This window comes from Pseudophryne corroboree, chromosome 3 (assembly GCF_028390025.1).
Source record: "Pseudophryne corroboree isolate aPseCor3 chromosome 3, aPseCor3.hap2, whole genome shotgun sequence".
Classification (NCBI taxonomy): domain Eukaryota; kingdom Metazoa; phylum Chordata; class Amphibia; order Anura; family Myobatrachidae; genus Pseudophryne; species Pseudophryne corroboree.
Genome location: NC_086446.1, coordinates 441,102,852 through 441,124,142, shown reverse-complemented (window position 1 = coordinate 441,124,142; position 21,291 = coordinate 441,102,852). Strand labels below are relative to the sequence as shown.

At 47.1% G+C, this 21,291-nt stretch overlaps 38 non-coding genes across 38 annotated transcripts; 20 read left to right on the top strand and 18 right to left on the bottom strand.

Moving 5' to 3' along the window:
• Positions 1–449: 449 nt before the first annotated feature.
• TRNAK-CUU (transfer RNA lysine (anticodon CUU)) lies at positions 450–522 on the bottom strand. The gene has a single exon. It is a non-coding gene; the product is annotated as a tRNA-Lys (tRNA).
• A 107-nt stretch (positions 523–629) lies between these two features.
• On the top strand, positions 630–700 carry TRNAG-GCC (transfer RNA glycine (anticodon GCC)). Its single transcript has one exon. It is a non-coding gene; the product is annotated as a tRNA-Gly (tRNA).
• A 1,036-nt stretch (positions 701–1,736) lies between these two features.
• TRNAG-GCC (transfer RNA glycine (anticodon GCC)) lies at positions 1,737–1,807 on the top strand. The gene has a single exon. It is a non-coding gene; the product is annotated as a tRNA-Gly (tRNA).
• An 861-nt stretch (positions 1,808–2,668) lies between these two features.
• On the bottom strand, positions 2,669–2,741 carry TRNAK-CUU (transfer RNA lysine (anticodon CUU)). The gene has a single exon. It is a non-coding gene; the product is annotated as a tRNA-Lys (tRNA).
• Positions 2,742–2,848: 107 nt separating this feature from the next.
• On the top strand, positions 2,849–2,919 carry TRNAG-GCC (transfer RNA glycine (anticodon GCC)). Its single transcript has one exon. It is a non-coding gene; the product is annotated as a tRNA-Gly (tRNA).
• Positions 2,920–3,780: 861 nt separating this feature from the next.
• TRNAK-UUU (transfer RNA lysine (anticodon UUU)) lies at positions 3,781–3,853 on the bottom strand. The gene has a single exon. It is a non-coding gene; the product is annotated as a tRNA-Lys (tRNA).
• A 107-nt stretch (positions 3,854–3,960) lies between these two features.
• Positions 3,961–4,031, top strand: TRNAG-GCC (transfer RNA glycine (anticodon GCC)). The gene has a single exon. It is a non-coding gene; the product is annotated as a tRNA-Gly (tRNA).
• An 856-nt stretch (positions 4,032–4,887) lies between these two features.
• Positions 4,888–4,960, bottom strand: TRNAK-CUU (transfer RNA lysine (anticodon CUU)). Its single transcript has one exon. It is a non-coding gene; the product is annotated as a tRNA-Lys (tRNA).
• A 107-nt stretch (positions 4,961–5,067) lies between these two features.
• On the top strand, positions 5,068–5,138 carry TRNAG-GCC (transfer RNA glycine (anticodon GCC)). Its single transcript has one exon. It is a non-coding gene; the product is annotated as a tRNA-Gly (tRNA).
• An 861-nt stretch (positions 5,139–5,999) lies between these two features.
• On the bottom strand, positions 6,000–6,072 carry TRNAK-UUU (transfer RNA lysine (anticodon UUU)). The gene has a single exon. It is a non-coding gene; the product is annotated as a tRNA-Lys (tRNA).
• Positions 6,073–6,179: 107 nt separating this feature from the next.
• TRNAG-GCC (transfer RNA glycine (anticodon GCC)) lies at positions 6,180–6,250 on the top strand. Its single transcript has one exon. It is a non-coding gene; the product is annotated as a tRNA-Gly (tRNA).
• An 861-nt stretch (positions 6,251–7,111) lies between these two features.
• Positions 7,112–7,184, bottom strand: TRNAK-CUU (transfer RNA lysine (anticodon CUU)). The gene has a single exon. It is a non-coding gene; the product is annotated as a tRNA-Lys (tRNA).
• Positions 7,185–7,291: 107 nt separating this feature from the next.
• Positions 7,292–7,362, top strand: TRNAG-GCC (transfer RNA glycine (anticodon GCC)). Its single transcript has one exon. It is a non-coding gene; the product is annotated as a tRNA-Gly (tRNA).
• An 856-nt stretch (positions 7,363–8,218) lies between these two features.
• TRNAK-CUU (transfer RNA lysine (anticodon CUU)) lies at positions 8,219–8,291 on the bottom strand. The gene has a single exon. It is a non-coding gene; the product is annotated as a tRNA-Lys (tRNA).
• Positions 8,292–8,398: 107 nt separating this feature from the next.
• TRNAG-GCC (transfer RNA glycine (anticodon GCC)) lies at positions 8,399–8,469 on the top strand. The gene has a single exon. It is a non-coding gene; the product is annotated as a tRNA-Gly (tRNA).
• An 861-nt stretch (positions 8,470–9,330) lies between these two features.
• TRNAK-CUU (transfer RNA lysine (anticodon CUU)) lies at positions 9,331–9,403 on the bottom strand. The gene has a single exon. It is a non-coding gene; the product is annotated as a tRNA-Lys (tRNA).
• Positions 9,404–9,510: 107 nt separating this feature from the next.
• TRNAG-GCC (transfer RNA glycine (anticodon GCC)) lies at positions 9,511–9,581 on the top strand. The gene has a single exon. It is a non-coding gene; the product is annotated as a tRNA-Gly (tRNA).
• An 855-nt stretch (positions 9,582–10,436) lies between these two features.
• TRNAK-CUU (transfer RNA lysine (anticodon CUU)) lies at positions 10,437–10,509 on the bottom strand. The gene has a single exon. It is a non-coding gene; the product is annotated as a tRNA-Lys (tRNA).
• Positions 10,510–11,532: 1,023 nt separating this feature from the next.
• TRNAK-CUU (transfer RNA lysine (anticodon CUU)) lies at positions 11,533–11,605 on the bottom strand. Its single transcript has one exon. It is a non-coding gene; the product is annotated as a tRNA-Lys (tRNA).
• Positions 11,606–11,717: 112 nt separating this feature from the next.
• On the top strand, positions 11,718–11,788 carry TRNAG-GCC (transfer RNA glycine (anticodon GCC)). Its single transcript has one exon. It is a non-coding gene; the product is annotated as a tRNA-Gly (tRNA).
• An 861-nt stretch (positions 11,789–12,649) lies between these two features.
• On the bottom strand, positions 12,650–12,722 carry TRNAK-CUU (transfer RNA lysine (anticodon CUU)). The gene has a single exon. It is a non-coding gene; the product is annotated as a tRNA-Lys (tRNA).
• A 107-nt stretch (positions 12,723–12,829) lies between these two features.
• TRNAG-GCC (transfer RNA glycine (anticodon GCC)) lies at positions 12,830–12,900 on the top strand. The gene has a single exon. It is a non-coding gene; the product is annotated as a tRNA-Gly (tRNA).
• A 1,030-nt stretch (positions 12,901–13,930) lies between these two features.
• On the top strand, positions 13,931–14,001 carry TRNAG-GCC (transfer RNA glycine (anticodon GCC)). Its single transcript has one exon. It is a non-coding gene; the product is annotated as a tRNA-Gly (tRNA).
• Positions 14,002–14,857: 856 nt separating this feature from the next.
• Positions 14,858–14,930, bottom strand: TRNAK-CUU (transfer RNA lysine (anticodon CUU)). The gene has a single exon. It is a non-coding gene; the product is annotated as a tRNA-Lys (tRNA).
• A 107-nt stretch (positions 14,931–15,037) lies between these two features.
• On the top strand, positions 15,038–15,108 carry TRNAG-GCC (transfer RNA glycine (anticodon GCC)). Its single transcript has one exon. It is a non-coding gene; the product is annotated as a tRNA-Gly (tRNA).
• Positions 15,109–15,953: 845 nt separating this feature from the next.
• TRNAK-CUU (transfer RNA lysine (anticodon CUU)) lies at positions 15,954–16,026 on the bottom strand. The gene has a single exon. It is a non-coding gene; the product is annotated as a tRNA-Lys (tRNA).
• Positions 16,027–16,138: 112 nt separating this feature from the next.
• On the top strand, positions 16,139–16,209 carry TRNAG-GCC (transfer RNA glycine (anticodon GCC)). The gene has a single exon. It is a non-coding gene; the product is annotated as a tRNA-Gly (tRNA).
• A 671-nt stretch (positions 16,210–16,880) lies between these two features.
• On the top strand, positions 16,881–16,951 carry TRNAG-GCC (transfer RNA glycine (anticodon GCC)). Its single transcript has one exon. It is a non-coding gene; the product is annotated as a tRNA-Gly (tRNA).
• Positions 16,952–17,072: 121 nt separating this feature from the next.
• On the bottom strand, positions 17,073–17,145 carry TRNAK-CUU (transfer RNA lysine (anticodon CUU)). Its single transcript has one exon. It is a non-coding gene; the product is annotated as a tRNA-Lys (tRNA).
• A 107-nt stretch (positions 17,146–17,252) lies between these two features.
• TRNAG-GCC (transfer RNA glycine (anticodon GCC)) lies at positions 17,253–17,323 on the top strand. The gene has a single exon. It is a non-coding gene; the product is annotated as a tRNA-Gly (tRNA).
• An 860-nt stretch (positions 17,324–18,183) lies between these two features.
• TRNAK-CUU (transfer RNA lysine (anticodon CUU)) lies at positions 18,184–18,256 on the bottom strand. The gene has a single exon. It is a non-coding gene; the product is annotated as a tRNA-Lys (tRNA).
• Positions 18,257–18,363: 107 nt separating this feature from the next.
• On the top strand, positions 18,364–18,434 carry TRNAG-GCC (transfer RNA glycine (anticodon GCC)). Its single transcript has one exon. It is a non-coding gene; the product is annotated as a tRNA-Gly (tRNA).
• An 860-nt stretch (positions 18,435–19,294) lies between these two features.
• On the bottom strand, positions 19,295–19,367 carry TRNAK-CUU (transfer RNA lysine (anticodon CUU)). The gene has a single exon. It is a non-coding gene; the product is annotated as a tRNA-Lys (tRNA).
• Positions 19,368–19,474: 107 nt separating this feature from the next.
• TRNAG-GCC (transfer RNA glycine (anticodon GCC)) lies at positions 19,475–19,545 on the top strand. Its single transcript has one exon. It is a non-coding gene; the product is annotated as a tRNA-Gly (tRNA).
• Positions 19,546–20,406: 861 nt separating this feature from the next.
• Positions 20,407–20,479, bottom strand: TRNAK-CUU (transfer RNA lysine (anticodon CUU)). The gene has a single exon. It is a non-coding gene; the product is annotated as a tRNA-Lys (tRNA).
• Positions 20,480–20,586: 107 nt separating this feature from the next.
• On the top strand, positions 20,587–20,657 carry TRNAG-GCC (transfer RNA glycine (anticodon GCC)). The gene has a single exon. It is a non-coding gene; the product is annotated as a tRNA-Gly (tRNA).
• A 122-nt stretch (positions 20,658–20,779) lies between these two features.
• TRNAK-CUU (transfer RNA lysine (anticodon CUU)) lies at positions 20,780–20,852 on the bottom strand. Its single transcript has one exon. It is a non-coding gene; the product is annotated as a tRNA-Lys (tRNA).
• A 107-nt stretch (positions 20,853–20,959) lies between these two features.
• Positions 20,960–21,030, top strand: TRNAG-GCC (transfer RNA glycine (anticodon GCC)). Its single transcript has one exon. It is a non-coding gene; the product is annotated as a tRNA-Gly (tRNA).
• Positions 21,031–21,291: the final 261 nt, after the last annotated feature.

Genomic DNA, 21,291 nt, shown 5'->3' with positions numbered 1-21,291 from the left:
TGAGGACAGCCATTTGCGCTGTGGTGATGCAAGTATACACTGTTCCACATACAATGGTACAGGAAGAGAAAAAAACAACTGCCCAACATGGAGCTCAAATACATGACCCTAAGATTAATAGTCTTATGCTCTAGCGACTGTGCTAGTCGGGCTAGGTTACGTAGGCTTGGAGGTGATGGCAAGGCAAGGCATCCTGACACTCCTGCTTTGTTTTATACACTAAAGTACATGAGTAAGTGTAAAATTAGGCATCTGTGGAGCATTGGTGGTTCAGTGGTAGAATTCTCGCCTGCCACGCGTGAGGCCCGGAATCGATTCCCGGCCAATGCAGTCCTGAGTTTTTGCTGATATGGCAGTGTATTTTGTGAAAGTGAGGACAGCCATTTGCGCTGTGGTGGTGCAAGTATACAGTGTTCCACATACAATGGTACAGGAAAAGAAAAAACATCTGCCCAACGTGGGGCTCGAACCCACGACCCTGAGATTAAGAGTCTCATGCTCTACCGACTGAGCTAGCCAGGCTTGGTTGTGAATGTATGGAGGTGATGGCAAGGCAAGGCATCCTGACACTCCTGCTTTGTTTCATACACTAAAGTACACGAGTAAGTGTAAAATTAAGTATCTGTGGAGCATTGGTGGTTCAGTGGTAGAATTCTCGCCTGCCACGCGGGAGACCCGGGTTCGATTCCCGGCCAACACAGTCCTGAGTTTTTGCTGATATGGCAGTGCATTTTGTGAAAGTGAGGACAGCCATTTGTGCTGTGGTGGGGCAAGTTGATAGTGTTCCACATACAATGGTACAGGAAAAGAAAAAAAACATCCGCCCAATGTGGGGCTCAAACCCACGACCCTGAGATTAAGAGTCTCATGCTTTACTGACTGAGTTAGCAATGCTTGGTAACCGAGGAGTTGTGGTGATGGCAAGGCAAGGCATCCTGACTCTCCTGCTTTGTTTTGTACACTAAAGTACATGAGTAAGTCTAAAATTAAGCATCTGTGGATCATTGGTGGTTCAGTGGTAGAAATCTAGCCGGCCACGTGGGAGGCCGGGTTCAATTCCCGGTCAATACATTCCTGAGTTTTTGCTGATAGGGCAGTGCATTTTGTGAAAGTGAGGACAGCCATTTGCGCTGTGGTGATGCAAGTATACACTGTTCCACATACAATGGTACAGGAAGAGAAAAAAACAACTGCACAACATGGAGCTCAAATACATGACCCTAAGATTAATAGTCTTATGCTCTAGCGACTGTGCTAGTCGGGCTTGGTTATGTAGGCTTGGAGGTGATGGCAAGGCAAGGCATCCTGACACTCCTGCTTTGTTTTATACACTAAAGTACATGAGTAAGTGTAAAATTAGGCATCTGTGGAGCATTGGTGGTTCAGTGGTAGAATTCTCGCCTGCCACGCGTGAGGCCCGGAATCGATTCCCGGCCAATGCAGTCCTGAGTTTTTGCTGATATGGCAGTGTATTTTGTGAAAGTGAGGACAGCCATTTGCGCTGTGGTGGTGCAAGTATACAGTGTTCCACATACAATGGTACAGGAAAAGAAAAAACATCCGACCAACGTGGGGCTCGAACCCACGACCCTGAAATATAGAGTCTCATGCTCTACCGACTGAGCTAGCCAGGCTTGGTTGAGAATGCATGGAGGTGATGGCAAGGCATCCTGACACTCCTGCTTTGTTTCATACACTAAAGTACACGAGTAAGTGTAAAATTAAGTATCTGTGGAGCATTGGTGGTTCAGTGGTAGAATTCTTGCCTGCCACGCGGGAGGCCCGGGTTCGATTCCCGGCCAATGCAGTGCTGAGTTTTTGCTGATATGGCAGTGCATTTTGTGAAAGTGAGGACAGCCATTTGCGCTGTGGTGGTGCAAGTTGACAGTGTTCCACATACAATGGTACAGGAAAAGAAAAAAAACATCCGCCCGATGTGGGGCTCGAACCCACGACCCTGAGATTAAGAGTCTCATGCTTTACCGACTGAGTTAGCAATGCTTGGTAACCGAGGAGTTGTGGTGATGGAAAGGGAAGGCATCCTGACTCTCCTGCTTTGTTTTGTACACTAAAGTACATGAGTAAGTTTAAAAATAAGCATCTGTGGATCATTGGTGGTTCAGTGGTAGAAATCTAGTCGGCCACGTGGGAGGCCGGGTTCAATTCCCGGTCAATACATTCCTGAGTTTTTGCTGATAGGGCAGTGCATTTTGTGAAAGTGAGGACAGCCATTTGCGCTGTGGTGATGCAAGTATACACTGTTCCACATACAATGGTACAGGAAGAGAAAAAAACAACTGCCCAACATGGAGCTCAAATACATGACCCTAAGATTAATAGTTTTATGCTCTAGCGACTGTGCTAGTCGATCTTGGTTACGTAGGCTTGGAGGTGAAGGCAAGGCAAGGCATCCTGACACTCCTGCTTTGTTTTATACACTAAAGTACATGAGTAAGTGTAAAATTAGGCATCTGTGGAGCATTGGTGGTTCAGTAGTAGAATTCTCGCCTGCCACGCGTGAGGCCCGGAATCGATTCCCGGCCAATGCAGTCCTGAGTTTTTGCTGATATGGCAGTATATTTTGTGAAAGTGAGGACAGCCATTTGCGCTGTGGTGGTGCAAGTATACAGTGTTCCACATACAATGGTACAGGAAAAGAAAAAACATCCGCCCAACGTGGGGCTCGAACCCACGAACCTGAGATTAAGAGTCTCATGCTCTACCGACTGAGCTAGCCAGGCTTGGTTGAGAATGTAAGGAGGTGATGGCAAGGCAAGGCATTCTGACACTCCTGCTTTGTTTCATAAACTAAAGTACACGACTAAGTGTAAAATTAAGTATCTGTGGAGCATTGGTGGTTCAGAGGTAGAATTCTCGCCTGCCACGCGGGAGGCCTGGGTTCGATTCCCGGCCAATGCAGTCCTGAGTTTTTGCTGATATGGCAGTGCATTTTGTGAAAGTGAGGACAGCCATTTGCGCTGTGGTGGTGCAAGTTGACAGTGTTCCACATACAATGGTACAGGAAAAGAAAAAAAACATCCGCCCAATGTGGGGTTCGAACCCACGACCCTGAGATTAAGAGTCTCATGCTTTACTGACTGAGTTAGCAATGCTTGGTAACCGAGGAGTTGTGGTGATGGCAAGGCAAGGCATCCTGACTCTCCTGCTTTGTTTTGTACACTAAAGTACATGAGTAAGTCTAAAATTAAGCATCTGTGGATCATTGGTGGTTCAGTGGTAGAAATCTAGCCGGCCACGTGGGAGGCCGGGTTCAATTCCCGGTCAATACATTCCTGAGTTTTTGCTGATAGGGCAGTGCATTTTGTGAAAGTGAGGACAGCCATTTGCGCTGTTTTGATGCAAGTATACACTGTTCCACATACAATGGTACAGGAAGAGAAAAAAACAACTGCCCAACATGGAGCTCAAATACATGACCCTAAGATTAATAGTCTTATGCTCTAGCGACTGTGCTAGTCGGGCTTGGTTACGTAGGCTTGGAGGTGATGGCAAGGCAAGGCATCCTGACACTCCTGCTTTGTTTTATACACTAAAGTACATGAGTAAGTGTAAAATTAGGCATCTGTGGAGCATTGGTGGTTCAGTGGTAGAATTCTCGCCTGCCACGCGTGAGGCCCGGAATCGATTCCCGGCCAATGCAGTCCTGAGTTTTTGCTGATATGGCAGTGTATTTTGTGAAAGTGAGGACAGCCATTTGCGCTGTGGTGGTGCAAGTATACAGTGTTCCACATACAATGGTACAGGAAAAGAAAAAACATCCGCCCAACGTGGGGCTCGAACCCCCGACCCTGAGATTAAAAGTCTCATGCTCTACCGACTGAGCTAGCCAGGCTTGGTTGAGAATGTATGGAGGTGATGGCAAGGCAAGGCATCCTGACACTCCTGCTTTGTTTCATACACTAAAGTACACGAGTAAGTGTAAAATTAAGTATCTGTGGAGCATTGGTGGTTCAGTGGTAGAATTCTGGCCTGCCACGCGGGAGACCCAGGTTCGATTCCTGGCCAATGCAGTCCTGAGTTTTTGCTGATATGGCAGTGCATTTTGTGAAAGTGAGGACAGCCATTTGCGCTGTGGTGGTGCAAGTTGACAATGTTCCACATACAATGGTACAGGAAAAGAAAAAAAACATCCGCCCGATGTGGGGCTCGAACCCACGACCCTGAGATTAAGAGTCTCATGCTTTACCGACTGAGTTAGCAATGCTTGGTAACCGAGGAGTTGTGGTGATGGAAAGGGAAGGCATCCTGACTCTCCTGCTTTGTTTTGTACACTAAAGTACATGAGTAAGTTTAAAAATAAGCATCTGTGGATCATTGGTGGTTCAGTGGTAGAAATCTAGTCGGCCACGTGGGAGGCCGGGTTCAATTCCCGGTCAATACATTCCTGAGTTTTTGCTGATAGGGCAGTGCATTTTGTGAAAGTGAGGACAGCCATTTGCGCTGTGGTGATGCAAGTATACACTGTTCCACATACAATGGTACAGGAAGAGAAAAAAACAACTGCCCAACATGGAGCTCAAATACATGACCCTAAGATTAATAGTTTTATGCTCTAGCGACTGTGCTAGTCGATCTTGGTTACGTAGGCTTGGAGGTGAAGGCAAGGCATCCTGACACTCCTGCTTTGTTTTATACACTAAAGTACATGAGTAAGTGTAAAATTAGGCATCTGTGGAGCATTGGTGGTTCAGTAGTAGAATTCTCGCCTGCCACGCGTGAGGCCCGGAATCGATTCCCGGCCAATGCAGTCCTGAGTTTTTGCTGATATGGCAGTATATTTTGTGAAAGTGAGGACAGCCATTTGCGCTGTGGTGGTGCAAGTATACAGTGTTCCACATACAATGGTACAGGAAAAGAAAAAACATCCGCCCAACGTGGGGCTCGAACCCACGAACCTGAGATTAAGAGTCTCATGCTCTACCGACTGAGCTAGCCAGGCTTGGTTGAGAATGTAAGGAGGTGATGGCAAGGCAAGGCATTCTGACACTCCTGCTTTGTTTCATAAACTAAAGTACACGACTAAGTGTAAAATTAAGTATCTGTGGAGCATTGGTGGTTCAGAGGTAGAATTCTCGCCTGCCACGCGGGAGGCCTGGGTTCGATTCCCGGCCAATGCAGTCCTGAGTTTTTGCTGATATGGCAGTGCATTTTGTGAAAGTGAGGACAGCCATTTGCGCTGTGGTGGTGCAAGTTGACAGTGTTCCACATACAATGGTACAGGAAAAGAAAAAAAACATCCGCCCAATGTGGGGTTCGAACCCACGACCCTGAGATTAAGAGTCTCATGCTTTACTGACTGAGTTAGCAATGCTTGGTAACCGAGGAGTTGTGGTGATGGCAAGGCAAGGCATCCTGACTCTCCTGCTTTGTTTTGTACACTAAAGTACATGAGTAAGTCTAAAATTAAGCATCTGTGGATCATTGGTGGTTCAGTGGTAGAAATCTAGCCGGCCACGTGGGAGGCCGGGTTCAATTCCCGGTCAATACATTCCTGAGTTTTTGCTGATAGGGCAGTGCATTTTGTGAAAGTGAGGACAGCCATTTGCGCTGTTTTGATGCAAGTATACACTGTTCCACATACAATGGTACAGGAAGAGAAAAAAACAACTGCCCAACATGGAGCTCAAATACATGACCCTAAGATTAATAGTCTTATGCTCTAGCGACTGTGCTAGTCGGGCTTGGTTACGTAGGCTTGGAGGTGATGGCAAGGCAAGGCATCCTGACACTCCTGCTTTGTTTTATACACTAAAGTACATGAGTAAGTGTAAAATTAGGCATCTGTGGAGCATTGGTGGTTCAGTGGTAGAATTCTCGCCTGCCACGCGTGAGGCCCGGAATCGATTCCCGGCCAATGCAGTCCTGAGTTTTTGCTGATATGGCAGTGTATTTTGTGAAAGTGAGGACAGCCATTTGCGCTGTGGTGGTGCAAGTATACAGTGTTCCACATACAATGGTACAGGAAAAGAAAAAACATCCGCCCAACGTGGGGCTCGAACCCCCGACCCTGAGATTAAAAGTCTCATGCTCTACCGACTGAGCTAGCCAGGCTTGGTTGAGAATGTATGGAGGTGATGGCAAGGCAAGGCATCCTGACACTCCTGCTTTGTTTCATACACTAAAGTACACGAGTAAGTGTAAAATTAAGTATCTGTGGAGCATTGGTGGTTCAGTGGTAGAATTCTGGCCTGCCACGCGGGAGACCCAGGTTCGATTCCTGGCCAATGCAGTCCTGAGTTTTTGCTGATATGGCAGTGCATTTTGTGAAAGTGAGGACAGCCATTTGCGCTGTGGTGGTGCAAGTTGACAATGTTCCACATACAATGGTACAGGAAAAGAAAAAAAACATCCGCCCAATGTGGAGCTCGAACCCACGACCCTGAGATTAAGAGTCTCATGCTTTACCGACTGAGTTAGCAATGCTTGGTAACCGAGGAGTTGTGGTGATGGCAAGGCAAGGCATCCTGACTCTCCTGCTTTGTTTTGTACACTAAAGTAGATGAGTAAGTCTAAAATTAAGCATCTGTGGATCATTGGTGGTTCAGTGGTAGAAATCTAGCCGGCCTCGTGGGAGGCCGGGTTCAATTCCCGGTCAATACATTCCTGAGTTTTTGCTGATAGGGCAGTGCATTTTGTGAAAGTGAGGACAGCCATTTGCGCTGTGGTGATGCAAGTATACACTGTTCCACATACAATGGTACAGGAAGAGAAAAAAACAACTGCCCAACATGGAGCTCAAATACGTGACCCTAAGATTAATAGTCTTATGCTCTAGCGACTGTGCTAGTCGGGCTTGGTTACGTAGGCTTGGAGGTGATGGCAAGGTAAGGCATCCTGACACTCCTGCTTTGTTTTATACACTAAAGTACATGAGTAAGTGTAAAATTAGGCATCTGTGGAGCATTGGTGGTTCAGTGGTAGAATTCTCGCCTGCCACGCGTGAGGCCCGGAATCGATTCCCGGCCAATGCAGTCCTGAGTTTTTGCTGATATGGCAGTGTATTTTGTGAAAGTGAGGACAGCCATTTGCGCTGTGGTGGTGCAAGTATACAGTGTTCCACATACAATGGTACAGGAAAAGAAAAAACATCCGCCCAACGTGGGGCTCGAACCCACGACCCTGAGATTAAGAGTCTCATGCTCTACCGACTGAGCTAGCCAGGCTTATTTGAGAATGTATGGAGGTGATGGCAAGGCAAGACATTCTGACACTCCTGCTTTGTTTCATACACTAAAGTACACGAGCAAGTGTAAACTTAAGTATCTGTGGAGCATTGGTGGTTCAGTGATAGAATTCTCGCCTGCCATGCGGGAGGTCTGGGTTCGATTCCCGGCCAATGCAGTCCTGAGTTTTTGCTGATATGGCAGTGCATTTTGTGAAAGTGAGAACAGCCATTTGCGCTGTGGTGGTGCAAGTTGACAGTGTTCCACATACAATGGTACAGGAAAAGAAAAAAAACATCCGCCCAATGTGGGGCTCGAACCCACGACCCTAAGATTAAGAGTCTCATGCTTTACCGACTGAGTTAGCAATGCTTGGTAACCGAGGCGTTGTGGTGATGGCAAGGCATCCTGACTCTCCTGCTTTGTTTTGTACACTAAAGTACATGAGTAAGTCTAAAATTAAGCATCTGTGGATCATTGGTGGTTCAGTGGTAGAAATCTAGCCGGCCACGTGGGAGGCCGGGTTCAATTCCCGGTCAATACATTCCTGAGTTTTTGCTGATAGGGCAGTGCATTTTGTGAAAGTGAGGACAGCCATTTGCGCTTTGGTGATGCAAGTATACACTGTTCCACATACAATGGTACAGGAAGAGAAAAAAACAACTGCCCAACATGGAGCTCAAATACATGACCCTAAGATTAATAGTCTTATGCTCTAGCGACTGTGCTAGTCGGGCTTGATTACGTAGGCTTGGAGGTGATGGCAAGGCAAGGCATCCTGACACTCCTGCTTTGTTTTATACACTAAAGTACATGAGTAAGTGTAAAATAAGGCATCTGTGGAGCATTGGTGGTTCAGTGGTAGAATTCTCGCCTGCCACGCGTGAGGCCCGGAATCGATTCCCGGCCAATGCAGTCTTGAGTTTTTCCTGATATGGCAGTGTATTTTGTGAAAGTGAGGACAGCCATTTGCGCTGTTGTGGTGCAAGTATACAGTGTTCCACATACAATGGTACAGGAAAAGAAAAAACATCCGCCCAACGTGGGGCTCGAACCCACGACCCTGAGATTAAGAGTCTCATGCTCTACCGACTGAGCTAGCCAGTCTTGGTTGAGAATGTATGGAGGTGATGGCAAGGCAAGGCATCCTGACACTCCTGCTTTGCTTCATACACTAAAGTACATGAGTAAGTGTAAAATTAAGTATCTGTGGAGCATTGGTGGTTCAGTGGTAGAATTCTCGCCTGCCACGCGGGAGGCCCAGGTTTGATTCCCGGCCAATGCAGTCCTGAGTTTTTGCTGATATGGCAGTGCATTTTGTGAACGTGAGGACAGCCATTTGCGCTGTGGTGGTGCAAGTTGACAGTGTTCCACATACAATGGTACAGGAAAAGAAAAAAAACATCCGCCCAATGTGGGGCTCGAACCCACGACCCTGAGATTAAGAGCCTCATGCTTTACCGACTGAGTTAGCAATGCTTGGTAACTGAGGAGATGTGGTGATGGCAAGGCAAGGCATCCTGACTCTCCTGCTTTGTTTTGTACACTAAAGTACATGAGTAAGTCTAAAATTAAGCATCTGTGGATCATTGGTGGTTCAGTGGTAGAAATCTAGCCGGCCACGTGGGAGGCCGGGTTCAATTCCCGGTCAATACATTCCTGAGTTTTTGCTGATAGGGCAGTGCATTTTGTGAAAGTGAGGACAGCCATTTGCGCTGTGGTGATGCAAGTATACACTGTTCCACATACAATGGTACAGGAAGAGAAAAAAACAACTGCCCAACATGGAGCTCAAATACATGACCCTAAGATTAATAGTCTTATGCTCTAGCGACTGTGCTAGTCGGGCTTGGTTACGTAGGCTTGGAGGCGATGGCAAGGCAAGGCATCCTGACACTCCTGCTTTGTTTTATACACTAAAGTACATGAGTAAGTGTAAAATTAGGCATCTGTGGAGCATTGGTGGTTCAGTAGTAGAATTCTCGCCTGCCACGCGTGAGGCCCGGAATCGATTCCCGGCCAATGCAGTCTTGAGTTTTTCCTGATATGGCAGTGTATTTTGTGAAAGTGAGGACAGCCATTTGCGCTGTTGTGGTGCAAGTATACAGTGTTCCACATACAATAGTACAGGAAAAGAAAAAACATCCGCCCAACGTTGGGCTCGAACCCACAACCCTGAGATTAAGAGTCTCATGCTCTACCGACTGAGCTAGCCAGGCTTGGTTGAGAACGTATGGAGGTGATGGCAAGGCAAGGCATCCTGACACTCCTGCTTTGTTTCATACACTAAAGTACACGAGTAAGTGTAAAATTAAGTATCTGTGGAGCATTGGTGGTTCAGTGGTAGAATTCTCGCCTGCCACGCGGGAGGCCCGGGTTCGATTCCCGGCCAATGCAGTCTGAGTTTTTGCTGATATGGCAGTGCATTTTGTGAAAGTGAGGACAGCCATTTGCGCTGTGGTGGTGCAAGTTGACAGTGTTCCACATACAATGGTACAGGAAAAGAAAAACAACATCCGCCCAATGTGGGGCTCGAACCCACGACCCTGAGATTAAGAGCCTCATGCTTTACCGACTGAGTTAGCAATGCTTGGTAACTGAGGAGTTGTGGTGATGGCAAGGCAAGGCATACTGACTCTCCTACTTTGTTTTGTACACTAAAGTACATGAGTAAGTCTAAAATTAAGCATCTGTGGATCATTGGTGGTTCAGTGGTAGAAATCTAGCCGGCCACGTGGGAGGCCGGGTTCAATTCCCGGTCGATACATTCCTGAGTTTTTGCTGATAGGGCAGTGCATTTTGTGAAAGTGAGGACAGCCATTTGCGCTGTGGTATTGCAAGTATACACTGTTCCACATACAATGGTACAGGAAGAGAAAAAAACAACTGCCCAACATGGAGCTCAAATACATGACCCTAAGATTAATAGTCTTATGCTCTAGCGACTGTGCTAGTCGGGCTTGGTTACGTAGGCTTGGAGGTTATGGCAAGGCATCCTGACACTCCTGCTTTGTTTTATACACTAAAGTACATGAGTAAGTGTAAAATTAGGCATCTGTGGAGCATTGGTGGTTCAATAGTAGAATTCTCGCCTGCCACGCGTGAGGCCCGGAATCGATTCCCGGCCAATGCAGTCCTGAGTTTTTGCTGATATGGCAGTGTATTTTGTGAAAGTGAGGACAGCCATTTGCGCTGTGGTGGTGCAAGTATACAGTGTTCCACATACAATGGTACAGGAAAAGAAAAAACATCCGCCCAACGTGGGGCTCGAACCCACGACCCTGAGATTAAGAGTCTCATGCTCTACCGACTGAGCTAGCCAGGCTAGGTTGAGAAAGTATGGAGGTGATGGCAAGGCAAGGCATCCTCACACTCCTGCTTTGTTTCATAAACTAAAGTACACGAGTAAGTGTAAAATTAAGTATCTGTGGAGCATTGGTGGTTCAGTGGTAGAATTCTCCCCTGCCACGTGGGAGGCCTGGGTTCGATTCCCTGCCAATGCAGTCCTGAGTTTTTGCTGATATGGCAGTGCATTTTGTGAAAGTGAGGACAGCCATTTGCGCTGTGGTGGTGCAAGTTGACAGTGTTCCACATACAATGGTACAGGAAAAGAAAAAAAACATCCGCCCAATGTGGGGCTCGGACCCATGACCCTGAGATTAAGAGTCTTATGCTTTACCGACTGAGTTAGCAATGCTTGGTAACCGAGGAGTTGTGGTGATGGCAAGGCAAGGCATCCTGACTCTCCTGCTCTGTTTTGTACACTAAAGTACATGAGTAAGTCTAAAATTAAGCATCTGTGGATCATTGGTGGTTCAGTGGTAGAAATCTAGCCGGCCACGTGGGAGGCTGGGTTCAAATCCCGGTCAATACATTCCTGAGTTTTTGCTGATAGGGCAGTGCATTTTGTGAAAGTGAGGACAGCCATTTGCGCTGTGGTGATGCAAGTATACACTGTTCCACATACAATGGTACAGGAAGAGAAAAAAACAACTGCCCAACATGGAGCTCAAATACATGACCCTAAGATTAATAGTCTTATGCTCTAGCGACTGTGCTAGTCGGGCTTGGTTACGTAGGCTTGGAGGTGATGGCAAGGCATCCTGACACTCCTGCTTTGTTTTATACACTAAAGTACATGAGTAAGTGTAAAATTAGGCATCTGTGGTTCAGTGGTAGAATTCTCGCCTGCCACGCGTGAGGCCCGGAATCGATTCCCGGCCAATGCAGTCCTGAGTTTTTGCTGATATGGCAGTGTATTTTGTGAAAGTGAGGACAGCCATTTGCGCTGTGGTGGTGCAAGTTGACAGTGTTCCACATACAATGGTACAGGAAAAGAAAAAACATCCGCCTAACGTGGGGCTCGAACTCACGACCCTGAGATTAAGAATCTCAAGCTCTACCGACTGAGCTAGCCAGGCTTGGTTGTGAATGTATGGAGGTGATGGCAAGGCAAGGCAAGGCATCCTGACACTCCTGCTTTGTTTCATACACTAAAGTACATGAGTAAGTGTAAAATTAAGTACCTGTGGAGCATTGGTGATTCAGTGGTAGAATTCTCGCCTGCCACGCGGGAGGCCCGTGTTCGATTCCCGGCCAATGCAGTCCTGAGTTTTTGCTGATATGGCAGTGCATTTTGTGAAAGTGAGGACAGCAATTTGCGCTGTGGTGGTGCAAGTTGACAGTGTTCCACATACAATGGTACAGGAAAAGAAAAAAAACATCCGCCCAATGTGGGGCTCGAACCCACGACCCTGAGATTAAGAGTCTCATGCTTTACCGACTGAGTTAGCAATGCTTGGTAACCGAGGAGTTGTGGTGATGGCAAAGCAAGGCATCCTGACTCTCCTGCTTTGTTTTGTACACTAAAGTACATGAGTAAGTCTAAAATTAAGCATCTGTGGATCATTGGTGGTTCAGTGGTAGAAATCTAGCCGGCCACGTGGGAGGCCAGGTTCAATTTCCGGTCAATACATTCCTGAGTTTTTGCTGATAGGGCAGTGCATTTTGTGAAAGTGAGGACAGCCATTTGCGCTGTGGTGATGCAAGTATACACTGTTCCACATACAATGGTACAGGAAGAGAAAAAAACAACTGCCCAACATGGAGCTCAAATACATGACCCTAAGATTAATAGTCTTATGCTCTAGCGACTGTGCTAGTCGGGCTTGGTTACGTAGGCTTGGAGGTGATGGCAAGGCAAGGCATCCTGACACTCCTGCTTTGTTTTATACACTAAAGTACATGAGTAAGTGTAAAATAAGGCATCTGTGGAGCATTGGTGGTTCAGTGGTAGAATTCTCGCCTGCCACGCGTGAGGCCCGGAATCGATTCCCGGCCAATGCAGTCCTGAGTTTTTGCTGATATGGCAGTGTATTTTGTGAAAGTGAGGACAGCCATTTGCGCTGTGGTGGTGCAAGTTGACAGTGTTCCACATACAATGGTACAGGAAAAGAAAAAACATCCGCCTAACGTGGGGCTCGAACTCACGATCCTGAGATTAAGAATCTCATGCTCTACCGACTGAGCTAGCCAGGCTTGGTTAAGAATGTATGGAGGTGATGGCAAGGCAAGGCATCCTGACACTCCTGCTTTGTTTCATACACTAAAGTACACGAGTAAGTGTAAAATTAAGTATCTGTGGAGCATTGGTGGTTCAGTGGTAGAATTCTCCCCTGCCATGCGGGAGGCCTGGGTTCGATTCCCGGCCAATGCAGTCCTGAGTTTTTGCTGATATGGCAGTGCATTTTGTGAAAGTGAGGACAGCCATTTGCGCTGTGGTGGTGCAAGTTGACAGTGTTCCACATACAATGGTACAGGAAAAGAAAAAAAACATCCGCCCAATGTGGGGCTCGGACCCATGACCCTGAGATTAAGAGTCTTATGCTTTACCGACTGAGTTAGCAATGCTTGGTAACCGAGGAGTTGTGGTGATGGCAAGGCAAGGCATCCTGACTCTCCTGCTCTGTTTTGTACACTAAAGTACATTAGTAAGTCTAAAATTAAGCATCTGTGGATCATTGGTGGTTCAGTGGTAGAAATCTAGCCGGCCACGTGGGAGGCTGGGTTCAAATCCCGGTCAATACATTCCTGAGTTTTTGCTGATAGGGCAGTGCATTTTGTGAAAGTGAGGACAGCCATTTGCGCTGTGGTGATGCAAGAATACACTGTTCCACATACAATGGTACAGGAAGAGAAAAAAACAACTGCCCAACATGGAGCTCAAATACATGACCCTAAGATTAATAGTCTTATGCTCTAGCGACTGTGCTAGTCGGGCTTGGTTACGTAGGCTTGGAGGTGATGGCAAGGCATCCTGACACTCCTGCTATGTTTTATACACTAAAGTACATGAGTAAGTGTAAAATTAGGCATCTGTGGTTCAGTGGTAGAATTCTCGCCTGCCACGCGTGAGGCCCGGAATCGATTCCCGGCCAATGCAGTCCTGAGTTTTTGCTGATATGGCAGTGTATTTTGTGAAAGTGAGGACAGCCATTTGCGCTGTGGTGGTGCAAGTTGACAGTGTTCCACATACAATGGTACAGGAAAAGAAAAAACATCCGCCTAACGTGGGGCTCGAACTCACGACCCTGAGATTAAGAATCTCAAGCTCTACCGACTGAGCTAACCAGGCTTGGTTGCGAATGTATGGAGGTGATGGCAAGGCAAGGCAAGGCATCCTGACACTCCTGCTTTGTTTCATACACTAAAGTACATGAGTAAGTGTAAAATTAAGTACCTGTGGAGCATTGGTGATTCAGTGGTAGAATTCTCGCCTGCCACGCGGGAGGCCCGTGTTCGATTCCCGGCCAATGCAGTCCTGAGTTTTTGCTGATATGGCAGTGCATTTTGTGAAAGTGAGGACAGCCATTTGCGCTGTGGTGGTGCAAGTTGACAGTGTTCCACATACAATGGTACAGGAAAAGAAAAACAACATCCGCCCAATGTGGGGCTCGAACCTACGACCCTGAGATTAAGAGCCTCATGCTTTACCGACTGAGTTAGCAATGCTTGGTAACTGAGGAGTTGTGGTGATGGCAAGGCAAGGCATACTGACTCTCCTACTTTGTTTTGTACACTAAAGTACATGAGTAAGTCTAAAATTAAGCATCTGTGGATCATTGGTGGTTCAGTGGTAGAAATCTAGCCGGCCACGTGGGAGGCCGGGTTCAATTCCCGGTCGATACATTCCTGAGTTTTTGCTGATAGGGCAGTGCATTTTGTGAAAGTGAGGACAGCCATTTGCGCTGTGGTATTGCAAGTATACACTGTTCCACATACAATGGTACAGGAAGAGAAAAAAACAACTGCCCAACATGGAGCTCAAATACATGACCCTAAGATTAATAGTCTTATGCTCTAGCGACTGTGCTAGTCGGGCTTGGTTACGTAGGCTTGGAGGTGATGGCAAGGCATCCTGACACTCCTGCTTTGTTTTATACACTAAAGTACATGAGTAAGTGTAAAATTAGGCATCTGTGGAGCATTGGTGGTTCAATAGTAGAATTCTCGCCTGCCACGCGTGAGGCCCGGAATCGATTCCCGGCCAATGCAGTCCTGAGTTTTTGCTGATATGGCAGTGTATTTTGTGAAAGTGAGGACAGCCATTTGCGCTGTGGTGGTGCAAGTATACAGTGTTCCACATACAATGGTACAGGAAAAGAAAAAACATCCGCCTAACGTGGGGCTCGAACTCACGATCCTGAGATTAAGAATCTCATGCTCTACCGACTGAGCTAGCCAGGCTTGGTTAAGAATGTATGGAGGTGATGGCAAGGCAAGGCATCCTGACACTCCTGCTTTGTTTCATACACTAAAGTACACGAGTAAGTGTAAAATTAAGTATCTGTGGAGCATTGGTGGTTCAGTGGTAGAATTCTCCCCTGCCATGCGGGAGGCCTGGGTTCGATTCCCGGCCAATGCAGTCCTGAGTTTTTGCTGATATGGCAGTGCATTTTGTGAAAGTGAGGACAGCCATTTGCGCTGTGGTGGTGCAAGTTGACAGTGTTCCACATACAATGGTACAGGAAAAGAAAAAAAACATCCGCCCAATGTGGGGCTCGGACCCATGACCCTGAGATTAAGAGTCTTATGCTTTACCGACTGAGTTAGCAATGCTTGGTAACCGAGGAGTTGTGGTGATGGCAAGGCAAGGCATCCTGACTCTCCTGCTCTGTTTTGTACACTAAAGTACATTAGTAAGTCTAAAATTAAGCATCTGTGGATCATTGGTGGTTCAGTGGTAGAAATCTAGCCGGCCACGTGGGAGGCTGGGTTCAAATCCCGGTCAATACATTCCTGAGTTTTTGCTGATAGGGCAGTGCATTTTGTGAAAGTGAGGACAGCCATTTGCGCTGTGGTGATGCAAGTATACACTGTTCCACATACAATGGTACAGGAAGAGAAAAAAACAACTGCCCAACATGGAGCTCAAATACATGACCCTAAGATTAATAGTCTTATGCTCTAGCGACTGTGCTAGTCGGGCTTGGTTACGTAGGCTTGGAGGTGATGGCAAGGCATCCTGACACTCCTGCTTTGTTTTATACACTAAAGTACATGAGTAAGTGTAAAATTAGGCATCTGTGGTTCAGTGGTAGAATTCTCGCCTGCCACGCGTGAGGCCCGGAATCGATTCCCGGCCAATGCAGTCCTGAGTTTTTGCTGATATGGCAGTGTATTTTGTGAAAGTGAGGACAGCCATTTGCGCTGTGGTGGTGCAAGTTGACAGTGTTCCACATACAATGGTACAGGAAAAGAAAAAACATCCGCCTAACGTGGGGCTCGAACTCACGACCCTGAGATTAAGAATCTCAAGCTCTACCGACTGAGCTAGCCAGGCTTGGTTGCGAATGTATGGAGGTGATGGCAAGGCAAGGCAAGGCATCCTGACACTCCTGCTTTGTTTCATACACTAAAGTACATGAGTAAGTGTAAAATTAAGTACCTGTGGAGCATTGGTGATTCAGTGGTAGAATTCTCGCCTGCCACGCGGGAGGCCCGTGTTCGATTCCCGGCCAATGCAGTCCTGAGTTTTTGCTGATATGGCAGTGCATTTTGTGAAAGTGAGGACAGCCATTTGCGCTGTGGTGGTGCAAGTTGACAGTGTTCCACATACAATGGTACAGGAAAAGAAAAAAAACATCCGCCCAATGTGGGGCTCGAACCCACGACCCTGAGATTAAGAGTCTCATGCTTTACCGACTGAGTTAGCAATGCTTGGTAACCGAGGAGTTGTGGTGATGGCAAAGCAAGGCATCCTGACTCTCCTGCTTTGTTTTGTACACTAAAGTACATGAGTAAGTCTAAAATTAAGCATCTGTGGATCATTGGTGGTTCAGTGGTAGAAATCTAGCCGGCCACGTGGGAGGCCAGGTTCAATTCCCGGTCAATACATTCCTGAGTTTTTGCTGATAGGGCAGTGCATTTTGTGAAAGTGAGGACAGCCATTTGCGCTGTGGTGATGCAAGTATACACTGTTCCACATACAATGGTACAGGAAGAGAAAAAAACAACTGCCCAACATGGAGCTCAAATACATGACCCTAAGATTAATAGTCTTATGCTCTAGCGACTGTGCTAGTCGGGCTTGGTTACGTAGGCTTGGAGGTGATGGCAAGGCAAGGCATCCTGACACTCCTGCTTTGTTTTATACACTAAAGTACATGAGTAAGTGTAAAATTAGGCATCTGTGGAGCATTGGTGGTTCAGTGGTAGAATTCTCGCCTGCCACGCGGGAGGCCCGGGTTCGATTCCCGGCCAATGCAGTCCTGAGTTTTTGCTGATATGGCAGTGCATTTTGTGAAAGTGAGGACAGCCATTTGCGCTGTAGTGGTGCAAGTTGACAGTGTTCCACATACAATGGTACAGGAAAAGAAAAAAAACATCCGCCCAACGTGGGGCTCGAACCCACGACCCTGAGATTAAGAGTCTCATGCTCTACCGACTGAGCAAGCCGGGCTTGGTTGAGAATACATGGAGGTGATGGCAAGGCAAGGCATCCTGACACTCCTGCTTTATTTCATACACTAAAGTACACGAGTAAGTGTAAAATTAAGTATCTGTGGAGCATTGGTGGTTCAGTGGTAGAATTCTCGCCTGCCACGCGGGAGGCCCGTGTTCGATTCCCGGCCAATGCAGTCCCGAATTTTTGCTGATATGGCAGTGCATTTTGTGAAAGTGAGGACAGCCATTTGCGCTGTGGTGGGGCAAGTTGACAGTGTTCCACATACAATGGTACAGGAAAAGAAAAAAACATCCGCCCAATGTGGGGTTCGAACCCACGACCCTGAGATTAAGAGTCTCATGCTTTACCGACTTAGTTAGCAATGCTTGGGAACCGAGGAGTTGTGGTGATGGCAAGGCAAGGCATCCTGACTCTCCTGCTTTGTTTTGTACACTAAAGTACATGAGTAAGTCTAAAATTAAGCATCTGTGGATCATTGGTGGTTCAGTGGTAGAAATCTAGCCGGCCACGTGGGAGGCCAGGTTCAATTCCCGGTCAATACATTCCTGAGTTTTTGCTGATAGGGCAGTGCATTTTGTGAAAGTGAGGACAGCCATTTGCGCTGTGGTGATGCAAGTATACACTGTTCCACATACAATGGTACAGGAAGAGAAAAAAACAACTGCCCAACATGGAGCTCAAATACATGACCCTAAGATTAATAGTCTTATGCTCTAGCGACTGTGCTAGTCGGGCTTGGTTACGTAGGCTTGGAGGTGATGGCAAGGCAAGGCATCCTGACACTCCTGCTTTGTTTTATACACTAAAGTACATGAGTAAGTGTAAAATTAGGCATCTGTGGAGCATTGGTGGATCAGTGGTAGAATTCTCGCCTGCCACGCGCGAGGCCCGGAATCGATTCCCGGCCAATGCAGTCCTGAGTTTTTGCTGATATGGCAGTGTATTTTGTGAAAGTGAGGACAGCCATTTGCGCTGTGGTGGTGCAAGTATACAGTGTTCCACATACAATGGTACAGGAAAAGAAAAAACATCCGCCCAACGTGGGGCTCGAACCCACGACCCTGAGATTAAGAGTCTCATGCTCTACCGACTGAGCTAGCCAGGCTTGATTGCGAATGTATGGAGGTGATGGCAAGGCAAGGCATCCTGACACTCCTGCTTTGTTTCATACACTAAAGTACACGAGTAAGTGTAAAATTAAGTACCTGTGGAGCATTGGTGGTTCAGTGGTAGAATTCTCGCCTGCCACGCGGGAGGCCTGGGTTCGATTCCCGGCCAATGCAGTCCTGAGTTTTTGCTGATATGGCAGTGCATTTTGTGAAAGTGAGGACAGCCATTTGCGCTGTGGTGGTGCAAGTTGACAGTGTTCCACATACAATGGTACAGGAAAAGAAAAAAAACATCCGCCCAATGTGGGGCTCGAACTCACGACTCTGAGATTAAGAGTCTCATGCTTTACCGACTGAGTTAGCAATGCTTGGTAACCGAGGAGTTGTGGTGATGGCAAGGCAAGGCATCCTGACTCTCCTGCTTTGTTTTGTACACTAAAGTCCATGAGTAAGTCTAAAATTAAGCATCTGTGGATCATTGGTGGTTCAGTGGTAGAAATCTAGCCGGCCACGTGGGAGGCCGGGTTCAATTCCCGGTCAATACATTCCTGAGTTTTTGCTGATAGGGCAGTGCATTTTGTGAAAGTGAGGACAGCCATTTGCGCTGTGGTGATGCAAGTATACACTGTTCCACATACAATGGTACAGGAAGAGAAAAAAACAACTGCCCAACATGGAGCTCAAATACATGACCCTAAGATTAATAGTCTTATGCTCTAGCGACTGTGCTAGTCGGGCTTGGCTACGTAGGCTTGGAGGTGATGGCAAGGCAAGGCATCCTGACACTCCTGCTTTGTTTTATACACTAAAGTACATGAGTAAGTGTAAAATTAGGCATCTGTGGAGCATTGGTGGTTCAGTGGTAGAATTCTCGCCTGCCACGCGTGAGGCCCGGAATCGATTCCCGGCCAATGCAGTCCTGAGTTTTTGCTGATATGGCAGTGTATTTTGTGAAAGTGAGGACAGCCATTTGCGCTGTGGTGGTGCAAGTTGACAGTGTTCCACATACAATGGTACAGGAAAAGAAAAAAAAACGCCCAACGTGGGGCTCGAACCCACCACCCTGAGATTAAGAGTCTCATGCTCTACCGACTGAGCTAGCCAGGCTTGGTTGAGAATGTATGGAGGTGATGGCAGGGCAAGGCATCCTGACACTCCTGCTTTATTTCATACACTAAAGTACACGAGTAAGTGTAAAATTAAGTATCTGAGGAGCATTGGTGGTTCAGTGGTAGAATTCTCGCCTGCCACGCGGGAGGCCCGGGTTCGATTCCCGGCCAATGCAGTCCTGAGTTTTTGCTGATATGACAGTGCGTTTTGTGAAAGTGAGGACAGCCATTTGCGCTGTGGTGGGGCAAGTTGACAGTGTTCCACATACAATGGTACAGGAAAAGAAAAAAAACATCCGCCCAATGTGGGGCTCGACTCCACGACCCTGAGATTAAGAGTCTCATGCTTTACCGACTGAGTTAGCAATGCTTGGTAACCGAGGAGTTGTGGTGATGGCAAGGCAAGGCATCCTGACTCTCCTGCTTTGTTTTGTACACTAAAGTACATGAGTAAGTCTAAAATTAAGCATCTGTGGATCATTGGTGGTTCAGTGGTAGAAATCTAGCCGGCCACGTGGGAGGCCGGGTTCAATTCCCGGTCAATACATTCCTGAGTTTTTGCTGATAGGGCAGTGCATTTTGTGAAAGTGAGGACAGCCATTTGCGCTGTGGTGATGCAAGTATACACTGTTCCACATACAATGGTACAGGAAGAGAAAAAAACAACTGCCCAACATGGAGCTCAAATACATGACCCTAAGATTAATAGTCTTATGCTCTAGCGACTGTGCTAGTCGGGCTTCGTTACGTAGGCTTGGAGGTGATGGCAAGGCAAGGCATCCTGACACTCCTGCTTTGTTTTATACACTAAAGTACATGAGTAAGTGTAAAATTAGGCATCTGTGGAGCATTGGTGGATCAGTGGTAGAATTCTCGCCTGCCACGCGTGAGGCCCGGAATCGATTCCCGGCCAATGCAGTCCTGAGTTTTTGCTGATATGGCAGTGTATTTTGTGAAAGTGAGGACAGCCATTTGCGCTGTGGTGGTGCAAGTATACAGTGTTCCACATACAATGGTACAGGAAAAGAAAAAACATCCACCCAATGTGGGGCTCGAACCCACGACACTGAGATTAAGAGTCTCATGCTCTACCGACTGAGCTAGCCAGGCTTAGTTGCGAATGTATGGAGGTGATGGCAAGGCAAGGCATCCTGACACTCCTGCTTTGTTTCATACACTAAAGTACACGGGTAAGTGTAAAATTAAGTACCTGTGGAGCATTGGTGGTTCAGTGGTAGAATTCTCGCCTGCCACGCGGGAGGCCTGGGTTCGATTCCTGGCCAATGCAGTCCTGAGTTTTTGCTGATATGGCAGTGCATTTTGTGAAAGTGAGGATAGCCATTTGCGCTGTGGTGGTGCAAGTTGACAGTGTTCCACATACAATGGTACAGGAAAAGAAAAAAAAACATCCGCCCAATGTGGGGCTCGAACCCACGACCCTGAGATTAAGAGTCTCATGCTCTACCGACTGAGCTAGCTGGGCTTGGTTGAGAATACATGGTGGTGATGGCAAGGCAAGGCATCATGACACTCCTGCTTTATTTCATACACTAAAGTACACGAGTAAGTGTAAAATTAAGTATCTGTAGAGCATTGGTGGTTCAGTGGTAGAATTCTCGCCTGCCACGCGGGAGGTCCGGGTTCGATTCCCGGCCAATGCAGTCCTGAATTTTTGCTGATATGGCAGTGCATTTTGTGAAAGTGAGGACAGCCATTTGCGCTGTGGTGGGGCAAGTTGACAGTGTTCCACATACAATGGTACAGGAAAAGAAAAAAAACATCCGCCCAATGTGGGGCTCGACTCCACGACCCTGAGATTAAGAGTCTCATGCTTTACCGACTGAGTTAGCAATGCTTGGTAACCAAGGAGTTGTGGTGATGGCAAGGCAAGGCATCCTGACTCTCCTGCTTTGTTTTGTACA